The following is an 11,383-nucleotide window of genomic DNA, read 5'->3' as shown; positions in this document are numbered from 1 at the left end:
TCAACCCCAGTTGTACATTGTTGTTATCATTACGAAGATGCTGGGGGTCAAAACCAGGGCCTTGTACATGCTAAGCAAATGTCTACCACTGAGATATACCCACAGTCGTTATACATTAGAATTATTAGAGGAACAATGTTTTTTATTCAAGCTATTTAATTGACCTTCTAAAGTGGTCTCCATGCCTATAGTAACCTCTTCTTTAAATATATCCCAAATATTCTATATTTTAAAATATGGAACACTTCATGAATTTGCATGTTATCCTTGCACAGGGCCATGCTAATCTTCTCTGTATGGTAGATGAACAATTTTTTGTTTATTTATTTTTATGTGGTGCTGAGGATCGAACCCAGTGCTTCACGCTCTTCTTGCTGAGCCCCAGCCCCAGAGGAACAATTTTGAAATACAGATGTGGATCATGCCTAGGACCACCACTTTGTACAGATGTGCAGATTATTCAGTGCACAGGGCAAATGGGTAATTGATTCAACTCATGTTCTGCTAGAGCCATTGGCTCTGGAGCTGCATTTGATGGGAGGAAGGGCTACCTTTTTAAACTCTCACTCTTTGGGCTAAGAAAGTCCTGCCCATCCTTCTAAAATTCTTCAGACCTAGGTATTTACATTTTAAATAGTTCCAGTGAAATACATAAGCTTTACTGCCAAGTAGCTGTGTTCTCTCTTTTTTTGTGATATTATCAGTATGCATATTACTTCTATGTATGTCACAAATCCAACATACACACACACATCCAAATTATAGCATATATTGTTATAATGATTATTTTTAAGAAAGCTAAGAGAAAGAGAGCAGGTGTATATATTTATAGAGCTTGTTATAATAACCTTATTATTTACTCTCTTGTTTCTCTCTATTTCTTCCCATGGATCTGAGTTACCATCTGGTCTCATTTCCTTACTCAAATACAGCTTTGCTCTCACCTGCCTCTTTTGTGCTATTATTGTTCAATGTATTACATTTTTACCCAGTATAGGACCAACAATACAATTTTATACATATTATTTTATGCAATTGTTTTTTTAACAATACATAACTCAGTACCATAAAATTCACCCTTTGATGACGATTTATTACCAACAATGAGCACTTTTTTATGTGCTTCCTGGCACATGCCATTGGAGAAATGTTTATTCAGTTCCTTTTTTTATTTTTAAATTGGGTTATTTGTCTTCTTGTTGTTGAGTTATAGGAATTCTTAAATATATTTTTCTACAAGTCCTTTATTGATTATATGATTTGCAAGTATTTTCTTCCATTCTATGGATTGTCTTTTCACTTTTTTGATGGTGTTCTTTAAAGCACAATAGCATTAATTTTGATAACTCCAATTTTTCTGTTTTCTTTTGTTGCTTTTTGTTTTTGGTGTCATATTTAAGAAAACATTGCCTTATCCAAAGTCATAAAGACTAACTTCTATGTTTGCTTATAAGAGTTCTGACATTTCAATGCTTACGTTTGGGTCTTGGATCCATCTGGAGTTCATTTTTGTATGTGATGTGAAGTAGGGGTCCCACTTCATTTTTTCTCACATAGACAGTTGTCTTAGCACTCTTTGTTAAGAAGGCTATTTTCTCCCCTACTGAATGGTTTTGGCACTTGTGCTTGTTTCCTAAGGTTGCTATAACAAATTACCACATTCTGGGTGGTTTAAAACGGCAGAATTTTTTCTTTCTCATATTTCAAGAGGCCAGAAGCCCCAGGTTAAGGTATCAGCCAGGCTGATTCCTTGTGGAGGCCCCTCTCCCAGTTTCTGGTAGCTGCTGGCAATCCTTAGTGTTTCTGGCTTGTAGATGATCACTCCGGTATCTGATTTTATTGTCACATTCTCCCTGTGTACCTGTGTCTGCTGTGTTTCTATGTCGCCTCCTTCTTTTTTGGGGGCGGGGAGGGGTAATAGAGATCGAACCCGGGGCACTTTACCACTAAGCTACATCACCAGTACTTTTAATTTTATTTATTTATTTATTTTTAAATTTTGAGACAGGGTTTCACTATTGCTGAGGTTGGCTTGGCAGTGCTCCACCTACCTCAGCCTCCCTAGTCACTGCGATTCCAGGCAAGCACCACTGTGCCCAGATCCTTCTTATTATAAGGACACCAGTCAGTGGATTTAGGACCTATCATAATCTTATGTCTTTTTCTTCTTTTTTTGGTACTAGGGATTAAATCCAGGGGCACTTTGCCACTGAGTCACATCCCCAGTCCTTTTTATTTTTTATTTTGAGACAAGTTCTCACTAAGTTGCTGAGGCTTGTCTCAAACTTGTAGTCCTCATGATTCAGTTACTCAAGTTTCTAGAATTTGACAGGTGTGTGCCACCACACCTGGTTTATGTCTTCATCTTAATGAATTATATCTTCAAAGGCCCTAGCTCTAAATAATGCCATATTCTGGGGGTCCACCTAGGCATGAATTTTGAAGTTATAACAGAACTAGAAGCTGCATTTGCAAAAAGCACTGAATCTTCATTTGGGCCTGCAGATGCCCATTGAGTAACTAATGCAGGATCGAAGATCAGCATCTCTACTTTCATTTTGTGCCTGTTGCCTTTATTACCTTAAACTTTGGGTTGTCCAGGTCCACAAGTAGGCATAGTAATACAAGTTTCAGTAGGCCTAAATTACCCCTCTCAAGACTAAGGACACCAAGATAAGAGTAACTAAGGTATCTTCAAGGTTTTAAGGGACATTCAACGGCCAACTTGTACAACATCCTGTTCTAGACCCCTGGGTGGTGCCTGGAAGTCTCCAGTCTTTGCCTTACATTTTCCAGGAACTGCAGAACCTTGCAGATAGATCACCCGTGGTGAGGCTGCCGCCACCTAAAAAGAGCAATCATTTCCTGGGACCCAAGTTGCCCCTTCTAGGATCACAGGTCTGATAACTATACACCGCACATCAAAATGCAAAGCAAATGCAAATTGCCCCCTCAAGAAATAAGGATTTCTCCTGGAGTCACTTGGCAGAAGTGATGGATTATATCACAGTTTGACCAAGACTGTTTAATTGTGCATACTCTTGTCCCCTGTCCCAGTTCTTACCCTATTTCAACCTAAAATGCATGTTAGAACCCTGAAGATAAGGCTAAGACCCTCAGACTCACTTTGCCTTCTCAATACAAACATATTGATTTAAAGTTCCTTTCTTGCTTTTCACCATTATTTTCCTTTGTTTTTTGGGGTGAGTTGCCAGACCTGATTTATTGGGACCCCCAGAGTCAGGCTTCTGGCCTAGGACTCCAGTAACAGATTGACTATTCAGCCCAACACAATCTGCCTTTTGTTTCCCCAAATTTATGTCTATCCCATGTGCAAAATATATTCAACTCCATCCCCAAATCCTCAAAGTCTCAACCCATTTCAGCATTAACTTAAATCCCAAATCTTCTCTCAGTATCAAATCAAAAATTCCCAAATCTTATCATTTAAATTATGTTAACAGTTATGACTGAGACTCTGAGTTTTGTCCATCCCAGGGCAAAATTTGCAGCTCAAGGATTTTACTTTCTTGTCCCTTGTCTAGCCAGGACCTAGTAACTTGGAACTTCCTTCTCTGATCACTCAGGATAGAGCAGAGCCTTGGGCAAGTCCTCAATCTTCCCAATGTTCAAGGATGAGTGATTTTACTTTCAATCCTGTCTTCCTCAGAGTTATCCTTGTTCAGAGTACTTTATTGTTGAGCTGCTGTTTGGTCAGAAGTTCTGTTTGAGGCCTTTGTGCCAATGAGGCATATTAGTCCTTCTGTCCTGTGTTAATAATTTTTTGTGTGGCTTACCAGATGTTTTCAATACCACGCCACGCAGCCAGGCCCGTGCACACAACCTTCCTGACTCCTAGATTTGAATGTGATGTCAGGAAGGCTCTTCGTTCTCTGTTCCATTTCTAGCTGTTCTGCCCTTTTGCTGCATGGTGGAGTTCCCAGCCTTCTTTAATTGCTCTACATCAAAGTCTCTGTTGTTTTCCAAGATACCCTTAGGCAGTTCTCCAGGCTCTGTTCCAGTGTAGTCTGTGTCCCCAGAGATCTAAAGCTTTTGTCTTTATGGGCTGCCAATCCTCCTGGCAGAACCCTTGTGCCACTGCATTAGCACTGGGGAGGTCCTCTATTTCTGGGGTGACACCCAGCTCTGTGAATGGGCAGTAGAAGAGGAAGGTGGAAACCAGTGATTTCTGCTTGCCTCCCCCTCCCCCAGGTATAGAACCTCTACTCTATAAATTAGATGGAAGGAGGAAGGCAGAGTGAAGGGGCCCCAGCCCTCTCAGTCCGAAATGACTGGAAGAAGGGGTTTAGGAAACAGATCATGGCTTAAATGCCATAGACTTGTTGTTCTTACCAAGATTTGGATTATCTTGGATAATATTTCTTTGTTTGCTCTATGCTCTTAGAAAAATTTCCAAAGATTTTATATGATTATATTTTGTTTTATTTTATCAATTTTGCCAGTCGACATGTTGTTTTGCTGGGAAGAGGATCTATCTGACTGTTTCCTCTGCTGTTCTGGAAGTCCCACCTTTGATACACTGCATTTAGAACAGTGTCTGTCATAGTGAGTGCTCAACTGTGCTCTATTTTTGTTTCTCTCTTAAGATGAAGAGGTTTCTATCTCCTCAGTGAAAACTTCATTAGGTGCACAGCCTGTGACAGCAAGATGGCCTCTGAACGCAGTAGCACGGACTACGTTCTCCTTCGTCTGGTTATCTACCTTCTGTGCATGGGGGCTGGACTATGAGATGCTTTTATGATTTTTTTAATATTCCCAACATACCTGATAACCTGTAAATATTTGTTAAATGATGTGAAACACAAAGCATTATTAATAATAGAGGGAGTGGGGGCTGCGGTTGTGGCTCAGTGGTTAAGCGCTTGCCTAGGGTTCAATCCTCAGACCACATAAAAATAAATAAATAGGCCAGGTACAGTGGCACATTTCTGTAATCTCAGCTGTTCAGGAGACTGAGACAGGAGGATCGCTAGTTCAAAGCCAGCCTCAACAAAGCGAGGCGTTTAGAAACTCATTGAGACCCTGTCTCTAAATACAAAATAGGGCTGAGGATATGGTTCAGTGGTCTAGTGGCCCTGAGTTCAAACCCTAGTACCCCAAAATAAATAAATAAAATAGAGCTATGTGTCCATCTACAACTAAAAAATAATAATAATAGAGGGAAAGTTTGCATCGGACAACTATGCAAATAATCTCATTGATACATCCACTCAATAAGTCATTCTTTTTTATAATAGCTTCATTGAGACAAAATTCATATACTATATAATTGGACCATTTAAAGTGCTTTAGACTAATCACAAAGTTTCAAAGTCGTCACCACAGCTTCAGAACGTTTTCATCAACTCCCATTAGCAGTCACTCATTTCCAGTTCCCTGCCTGATCCCATTTATAGGTGGATCTACTTCTGACTCTATGAATTCGCCTTTCTAGACGTTTTAGACAATGGAATTGTCTAATACGTGGTTCTTTGTGACGGGCTTCTTTTGCTTAGCTTGATGTATTCAAGGCTTCTCCAAGTTGTTGCACATTTCCGTACTTTTTATTGCTGAGAAATATTTCATTGTATAGACCCATTTCATTAATTTGTTCATCAGTTGACAGACATTTGAGTTGTTGTCCTTCTTTATTATGAGTGATGCTGCTATGGACATTCATGTCCAAGTGTTTATGTGGCTCTGTTTTCATTCCCCTTGTAGATACACCTAGGAATAGATAGAATTTCTGGGTTTCTAACTCCATATTTAGCTTTTTGAGGAACTTCCAGGCTGTTTGCCAAAGCAACTGCACTATTTAATATTTCCAGAAACAGCATATAGAGATTCCAGTTTCCCTACATGTTGTTAACACGTGTTATTATTTGTTTTTTCAAATAGCCATCATTTTTTTAATGTTTTATTTAGAAACAGGGTTTCACTGAGCTGGGTAGGGTCTCGATAAGTTGCTGAAACTGGCTTTGAACTCAGGATTCTCCTGCCTCAACCTTCCAAAGCACTGGGATAACAGGTGTATGCCACCATGCCTGGCTCATTATGGTTTTGATTTGCATTTCCCTGGTGGCTGATGATGTAGAGCTTCTTTTTGTATGCCTATTGAACATTTGTACCTTTTTTTTTAGGAGAAATATCTACAGAAATCTTCCTGGTTTTTCTTTGGGTTAAATTCCCCTGCCCTGGGAATTGGAACCCAGGGCCTCATGCATGCTAGGCAATTGTTTTACCACTGAAGCAATTGTCATCTGCTACACCCTCCAACTAATTGTCATCTTATCACTTAGCTGTAAGAGTACTTTATGTATCTAGACACAAATCCCTTATCGGATTATAAATTTCTCCACTCTGTGGGATATCTTTTCACTTTCTTGATGGTATCTTTTGGAACTTAGAAGTTTTTAGTTTTAATGATTTTCAATTTATCTAATTTGGGATTGCTTTATTCTTAAAAATTAGAGATAGGAAGGTTGTACAGGGAAAGAAAATAATGCTTGTCAAAAACAGGCTAATTTGGGAGCTGGGGTTGTGGCTCAGTGGTAGAGTGCTTGCCTGGCACGTGCGAGGCCCTGGGTTCAATCCTCAGCACCACATAAAAATAAATAAAATAAAATAAAGAAATTGGGTCCAACTACAAGTAAACAATAAATATATTTTTTAAATCTTTTTTTAAAATGGGCTAATTTGAGCTGGGGATATAGCTCAGTTGGTAGAGTGCTTGCCTTGCATGCTCAAGGCCCTGGGTTTAATCCCCAGCACCACAAAAAAATAAAAAATAAAAATAAAAAGGGCTAATTTGTTAGAACATGATATATATCTGATTCAAGTGAATTTTAGCAGAAAGGGAATTTATTGGTCTTGAACTCTGGGGGAGTTCAAACAACTAACCCATGGAAAGTGAGCAGCATGGATCAACTTCAGAAAGAGCTAGATTCAGACTTTCTATTAGCTCTGGGGTTCTCTCTCTTCTAATTTTAGTTACATGGCCAGGTACACCCTGCCTCTGCTCTCAAGTTTTACATCTTGAAATTCTGATACCAGGGAAGATGCTCATGTGGATCAAATATATACACTCTTATAGAAACAGATCTGCTGTCTGCTCTTGCCCTCACAGTGCATGCCAACCCCTACCTCCATGTGTTGTTGTTGTTGTTGTTTTCAGCATTAGGGATTGAACCCAGAGGTACTTTACCACTGAACTATATCCTAAACCCTTTTTAGTTTTTATTTTCAGTTGAGATCTCACTAAATTGCCAATACTGGCCTTAAACTTGACAATCATTCTGCCTCGGCTTCCTGGATAGCCGAGATTACAGGCATGTGCCACCACACATGGCTATATTTTTTTTTTCGTTGGTGGTGGTAGATATTGAATCCAGGGCATGTGTATGCTAGACAAGCACCCTAGCACTGAGCTCCACCCCCAGGCTCACTCCCTCAGTCACATATATTATATGAAAAGATGTTTTCTGTAAACATATGTAAGACTTAACAGAGGTCACAAGGGAGAAGGGTGGAGGAGAAGGAATGTTACTTTTTCTTTTGTACTTTGCATCATGTACATTAATTACTTTTGAAAAATCATGAAAAGAAGTGAACCTTTAATATTTAGAAGGAAAAGAAGCATATAGGAGAAAAGATGAGAAAATAAGAGAAAAGGGGAAAATATTCCAAATGCTAACAAGTGACAGGTGTATTAATGACAATGGAGTCATGTGTGATTGTTTTCTTTTTTCAATCCTCCCCCAGCCCCACCGTTTTTTTTTCTAAAGTGATTATATCATTTTATACCAAAGAAAATGTTTTTTAAAAAATGGAATTGTAGGAAAGCTGAAGAAACCCTTCAGAGATGCTTTTGGAAAGCAAAAGATAAATGAAAAAACACATACATAATCACCTCCCAAAGGCATCATTCTGGGGAAAATCTGGATCTCCATAACTCCAGTTTTGCATACAGCAGGGCTGGCCCAGACCCACTTTGCCCTTTTGGTGCTGAGTGGTAAAAGCTGCTGGCAAGCAGGTGAGTCAGAGAACTGAGTGAAGAGCCTCCTCCACGGTCCAGGTTAGTCCATGTCTGGTTCCAGGGTTATAAACTGGGAAACACATCACCTGGAAGCCTACAGGTAATGATAAAACTCCTTTATGATTAGAGAAGTGGGGTTAGGAACAAAGGCTCCCTGGCAGCTCTGTTTATGTGGCTGATCTGCCTAGATCATGCAGCTGCAGAAATCTACTCAGCCATAGAAATAACTGCGAGGATGACTTTGGATTGTGGGGATGACCTTGACTTGGTTCACTGGTTAGAGGATTTCTTCAGGCTCAGCCCTCTCATTCTTCTTTCTCCTTCTCTCTTTTTTAATAATCGCTTTTTTTTTTCATATGTTCCCCACAATTCTTCCAATCTCACTAATGCTCATCATTAATCTCAAAATTCCTACCTAACTGAGGATTCTGGTGCTTCCCCTCTCCTGAAGACTCACCGTGGTGTTTATTGTGCCACCAAATCAGTATCAGGGAGCACAAAGGGTCAAGATGACTAGGCAGAAGATGACTAAAGGGACCACATTTCTAACCAGCGATTTGAGGCAGAGCCAGGCAGGGTGAATCGGGACTGGAAGGGAGCCGGCTTTGTCTTCTCTCCAGTTCTAAGGCTCAGGCTGGGCTGTGGGACTAGGAAAGGAACAGTGAGCAATAGTACTGGTTTTCCAGTGGGACTCTCCTTTATGTATCTTAGAATTCCACATGTAGGAGAGAATTTACTCTTCCTCGTGTTGTCTGTTTATCCACATTATTCCTTTAGCTTGGCCATTTTATATCAGACACCAGTGCAAACTCCTTCAGAGCTGCTTATGATCATGTAACAGGGACTCAGAGCAGTTGCCTTTGCTAAGAGCAGTGACTCTGTACTCAGACCTACAGATGCCTGATGGGTAATTAAAATCAGGATAAAGCTTGGCATCTCTAATTTCATTTTGTCTTCAGATTCCTTGTTAGCTCTGCGTATAGGCATGCTAATCATTTAAAGAGTGTTCATCTAAAAACTACTAAGACAAAGTTTATTAGTCCTAAATTTACCTAACCTATTTATCCCTCTTCAGGACTGAGACGTGATTTGTAGAGACATTTGCTTCTCAGTGTTTATAACATCCTGTTTCAGACCCTTGGAGTGGCACCTAGAAGTCTTCAGTCATTCTACACCTTCCAGGAAATCACTCCATGATGAGACTTCCCCCTGATCCCCAAGTGGGAATAGTTATCTCATGGGAACTGATTGTCCCCTTCTATCAGATCATAGGTCTGATAGGTAAACATACTGAGCAGGAAGTAGAAATCGCCCCCCTCAAGTGCCAAGGGCTTCTCTGGATCCACCTTGTAGGACCAAAAACTGAAATAATGTTTGACCAGATCACGGTTTGACCAATACTATTTAATTATGCCACTCTTGTCTCCTGCCCCATTCTTCCTCTGTTTAAACTAAAGCTCCTGTCAGGACCCCAGAGACAAGGTTGAGATGCTGGATCTCACTTTTTCTTCCCTATATGCCCCACATACTTTTCTTTCTTTCCTTATTTTTCTTTTCTTTTCCTTTTCTTTCTTTTTTCTTTTCTTTTTTTTTTTTTTCCAGTACCAGGGATTGAATGGGGACACTTAACCACTTATTTTTATTTTGAGACAGGGTCTCACAAAGGCCAGTCTAGTAAGGCCCCAAAGTTGCTGAGGGCCTTACTAGAATGCTGAGGTTGGCCTCAAACTTGTGATCCTCTTGCCTCAGCCTCCAGAGTCACTGGGATTAGAGGTGTGCATCACCACACCTGGTCCCATATGGCTGCATTGATTAATGTTCATTTTCTGCTTTTCACCATTAACTTTTCTATTTGATTGTTGGAACTAGCGGCCAGACCTGGTTTGTTGGGAGCCCTGGAGTCAGGCCTCTGGCCTGTGACTTTGGCAACAAGAGCTTCATGTTAACCAGTGCAGGCCATTGAAATCCAGAGCATCTCACCATTAAAGGATGTCCCAGAGCTGGGTCTGACCTTTCTAATCCCTCCCTTCAAAGAATTAAGCTGGGGTTGGCGATGTAGCTCAGTGGTAAATCACTTCCCTAGCATGTACAAAGCCATGGGTTCCATCCAAACACCACCAAGAAAAAGAAAGTGTTAAGCTGACCTCCACACTGAGGGAGATCTGAGTCATGTTCCTTATCTCAGGGACATTCTCAACTTTATTTTGAGGAATAGTGTAGGGTGAGGTGGGTGGCAGAGAATACTAGTCTTGGACCAAAATTCAGAGTTGGCAAACTACTGGAATAGAAACTTGCCCTTTGTAACATACATCTGGAAGCTCATGGACTCAGCAGGCTGTTGCTAAATAGAATTTGGTCTTAGTTAATGGGATTCTGGACCCTTTTTCTGATCTTGTTTTAAGCCTAGGTCTTGAATAGAGGGTGAGGAGCAGCTCTCTGTAAGAAGCCTACGGACAGTATACGGGGGATCCCGAGGCAAATAGATCTAGAGGAGTTTTCAGAGGCTGAGATTCTGCATACCAGTGTTAAGTCCATCCAGAGCTAGCAGCATCTGAGGCTGGGCCAGGACTTAAGGTGGAAGAGAAAGGACCCAGAAACAATAAAATAACATTGTGGACAGCAAGGAAACTGGAAAATGCCATGTAGCTGATTTTGTTCTGGCTACTAAAGTTGTAGATTGACTTTCTTTCCTTCCTTTGTCCTTTTCCTTCCTCTATTCCTTCCTTCCTTTCTTTCATACTGGGATTAAACACAGGTGCTCTTTATCACTAAGCTAAATCCCCATCCCTTTTATTCTTTATTTTTTGGGTGCCAAGGATTGAACCCAGGGGCACTTAACCACTGAGCCATATCCTCAGCTCTTTTTTGTATTTTTTTAATTAAGAGACGGGGTCTCACTGAGTTACTTAGGTCCTCAGTAAGTTGCTGAGGTTGGCTTTGTTTTTGTGGTGCTGGGGTTCAAACCCAGGGACTTGGGCATGTGAGGCAAGCTCTCTACCAACTGAGCAATATCCCCAGCCTGAGGCTTTGAACTCAAGATTCTCCTGCCTCAGCATCCCAAGCCATTGGGATTACAGGTATGCACAACCTGGCCTTGCTTTATTTTTATTTTTGAGATAGGATGTCACTAAATTGCTGAGGGTATTGCTAAGTTACCGAGTCTGGCCTCAAACTTGTGATCCTCATGCTTCAGCTCCCAGGTCACTGAGATTTATAGCTATGTACCACCACACCTGGCCTAAAATTGCTGATTTAAAAATTTCTAATTGTGAATAGGATGGCCCTGCTGGGTCAGGGGAAGGCCTGACTGGCCAGGCTGCCCACCAATAGCTCTGACCTCACCAGTCA

General features: G+C 40.7%; 1 pseudogene; it reads right to left on the bottom strand.

Moving 5' to 3' along the window:
- Window positions 1-230: 230 nt before the first annotated feature.
- Window positions 231-302, bottom strand: LOC113185616 (U6 spliceosomal RNA; annotated as a pseudogene).
- Between the last annotated feature and the right edge of the window lie 11,081 nt (window positions 303-11,383).

This window comes from Urocitellus parryii, chromosome 3 (assembly GCF_045843805.1).
Source record: "Urocitellus parryii isolate mUroPar1 chromosome 3, mUroPar1.hap1, whole genome shotgun sequence".
Classification (NCBI taxonomy): Eukaryota; Metazoa; Chordata; class Mammalia; order Rodentia; family Sciuridae; genus Urocitellus; species Urocitellus parryii.
Note: the sequence above shows the minus strand (reverse complement) of the source record. Positions and strands in the feature narration are given on the sequence as shown.